Source organism: Cynocephalus volans, chromosome 11 (genome assembly GCF_027409185.1).
Source record: "Cynocephalus volans isolate mCynVol1 chromosome 11, mCynVol1.pri, whole genome shotgun sequence".
In the NCBI taxonomy this organism is placed as follows: domain Eukaryota; kingdom Metazoa; phylum Chordata; class Mammalia; order Dermoptera; family Cynocephalidae; genus Cynocephalus; species Cynocephalus volans.
The window spans coordinates 5,164,210-5,167,478 of record NC_084470.1 but is presented as its reverse complement, the minus strand read 5'-3'; the positions used below and the strand labels follow the sequence as shown (position 1 = coordinate 5,167,478).

General features: G+C 49.6%; 1 long non-coding RNA gene across 1 annotated transcript; it reads right to left on the bottom strand.

Moving 5' to 3' along the window:
• Positions 1–1,578: 1,578 nt before the first annotated feature.
• On the bottom strand, positions 1,579–2,995 carry LOC134390007 (uncharacterized). Its single transcript, XR_010024846.1, has 2 exons — positions 2,918–2,995; positions 1,579–2,009 (listed from the first exon to the last, which is right to left on the bottom strand). It is a non-coding gene; the product is annotated as an uncharacterized LOC134390007 (long non-coding RNA).
• Between the last annotated feature and the right edge of the window lie 274 nt (positions 2,996–3,269).

Here is a 3,269-nt window from a genome sequence, read left to right as displayed (position 1 = left end):
AAAATACTAAGTCAAACCTGCCCCTACTGGTTGGGGCTGTGCACAGGGTGGCTAGGGTGTTACAAGGGAAAATAAGGACAGTTAAACCACAGCTAACTTTGCTCACTTCAAAAGGCCACAGCTAATGGGAAGGAAATCTCCATCTCCACACGTATGAGATGCTCTCAAACTTCATCTTTGTCCTGAGGGCAGGTTGGGCCCCCGGCATCTGATATTCAAAGTTCACTGGCTGCTGTGTGAGTTGCGAATGCGATGCCCAGGACTACTGGGACCCTGCACCTTCGGTCCAGTCCCACAACCCTGTTCTGAAGGACAGAGCAGAGAACGATGCCACACAGCACTGAGATGATCCCTAACGAGTGTCTGTGCTTTCAGGTGGTGTGTGATTACAGAAGTTAGTACCTTCGGTTTCATTTCTCAGTGTAGACAGGGCGACACAAGCCCCATGACTGTGAACCTATTAGCATAGGTTGCTTCTGGGACTCAGAGATATGGATGCCCTGAGTTCAACCATGGAACTGAATGTCACCCACTGAATCCCTCTACAGAGACAAAATGACTTCAGAGCCCACCGGAGCTTGGCTTAAGAGACGACACTAACGTCAGACAGAAGTGTGATTGGGGTCCATTAGAAGAGGGCTGTACAGCAACGTGAGCACAAAGAGCGAAGCTCCCCATCCCTGCCGCACTCCACATGGTGGGGAGCTGGTACCCAGGCCCTTGGGCTCCGTCTCTGTCCCTGGGGGAAGCGTGTCTCCATCACTGAGATAATCACTTCAGGCTTCCACAGCTGGAATTCCACGGCACATTCTAATCACATACCTCATCCCCCTTGGTGTGTGCTCTGAGAGCCCCTTCTGCACCAGCCCTGGCTTCCTATGAGGGAGAGACTTGTTTCTTAAGATAAATAAATAACCCGAACCTTGGCTTAGGGCATTGTCTGTAGGCTTGCTATATGGACGACTCCACTCCTGAGACAGAACACTCTCACTAGAAACTCCACTGAGTTCCTGAGGTTTCGGTCCCAAGGCCAGAACCCAGAGATCGTCTTTGTCCCTTCTCTGCCATGAAAAGCTCCTCCTGGTGAGACCCCAGCCTCCCAGCAAGGCCGCCAGTTGCACCGCTGAGGTCTGGCCCACTCTTAGAACAAGCACAGATGGGTTGATCTGAGCTGCACAGACAGTCAGTGTCCCCCACACCAGCGTCGTCACCACTATACTCAATTAAAGTTTTCTTAAATGACGCAGAGACCAAGAAGAGAAATCTAATAGACATCTTGCCTTCCCGGAAGCATTAAGGTGAATATCTGTTTTGGACAAAGTAGCTCATGATACAATTTAGTTCCTTGAAATTCAAATAAGCTAGAGAGGAAGGCAAAACGACAGCAATGATTTCATAGTGTGGATTCAATAAGAGTCTTCAGCGTATTTCAGAAGCACATTGCTAAGGCAGACACCATTTCATGACACAAATAACGCAAAATGTCTGGTGACATTTTACATGTATTCACAATCTCTCACGTGCCCCTTTCATAACTCCAACACTTTAGACCGAATGCACGACACAGAAGAAGAAAAATTAATCATTTTGATATGTTGGATTTTATTACTTTTTACAATTGTCCAAACGACACATGTGCATGAGTTAAAAACCACAAGGGAAATGTAGGGTGTTAAAAAAGAAATACGAAAGAAATCTGAGACATAAAACAAAAAAAGTGTTTTGCCTACTACAAAACTGTTATTTCAGTATGTTAATGAGTCTCTTAATGAGGAACCCAGCACAGACGTTCCTTCAGCTGCTCTGGGACAGAGCGGAGCAGTGTCACTCACTGGGCAGTGTCCCGATCTCCCCAGCCCCAGGCAGGCGGCCGAGCCATGTGAACGCGGTGCCCTGTCCGCGAGGTCCCGTGTAAACACGTGCTGGCTCAGCTGCCCAGTGCAGTCAGCAGCGGCGTCCCCATGGCCAGGCGTCTTCCCCTGGGATGACTCTCAGGGAGGCTCTTCACACTTAGGGAGAGACAGAGGCAGGTGGGCTGCAGCGTGAACACAGAAAGCCCCGCACACGTTCCCAGGCGCCTGCGCTGAGGGCGGCGGGCAGGGCGGCTCCGCCCGCGGGCTCCGGCAGGGGGCGCAGTGGCGCTCGCGTCCCCGGGCGCCGGGCAGGGCGGTGGCGGAGCGCAGGCTGGTGCATGCGCAGGCTCCATCCGGCAGGACCTCAGCCGCCTCTGTCCCGGCTTCCTGCCACTCGAAAGCCACCAACTGTGTTTCCTTCTTGGTTGGACAATTAGACCAAGTGGCTGCCACTAGCTACAGTTCATGTCTCTGCCTCTATTTACGAGGTCGAAGTGTCTGCTTTGACAGTTTGAAGGGACATAACGAGGGGCTCTGCCCAGAGCTCCCTGTAATCCCACTGCCATGTGCGGCAGCTTCCACATGCGCAGCTTCCCCGTTCACCCCCAGCCCCTCGAGCGACAGGCGATGCAGCGCTAGACCGCCCTGCACCAGACGGGCCCAGTTCTGCCACTTGTCCCCCGTGTGACTCTGAACAAGTCACACGGCCACTCTGTGCCTCTGTGGCCTTGGGTGTAAAAGGAGGCATCTGCACGCGCTGTCCCTGGAACATTCACAGGTGACTCCCTGCAACTAGGACAGTGACTGGCACACATGTCCCGCCTATGTAAACAAACGTGACTCATCCTGTTCTAGAAATGTGGGTCTCTGAGGTATTTCTCATACTTACAAATTTATATCTACAGAGAATATGTTAAGAAATTTACATTAATTAAACTGACTGCTAAATTCATGTGAATAACACAAATCTGAGTATGTACTTACACGCACATTCTGCTAATTTGATTCTGAATCTACTCAGAGAAAATACTACTTTGTGGCCAGTTTCATTTCCAAACACTTACTTTAACAGAAGTGGCGCTCAAAGCTCTAAAAGTGGTTTTTCACCGTCCTGTTTCTCTTCAGCTTCTTCCTCAGATCCTACACCAGGGGAAGAGGCAGGAGTAAAAGCATGTCACTCCATTAAAGGGACAAACGTGTCATTCAGATGACAATACACATGCATAAAAGTTTAAATGAAAGATGCAAATGTTTAATCCTCAGGAGATTTAAGTTAACAACGGCGCATTTAGTGCATTTAAAGCTTTATTTCATATAGGATGAAAACTGAAAAAAACAATCTATCACTTGCACTAATCTGTCAACATGGCTTTCACTTGTGCACGAGGAAAAGTGTTCACACAGACCAGTAGTTGT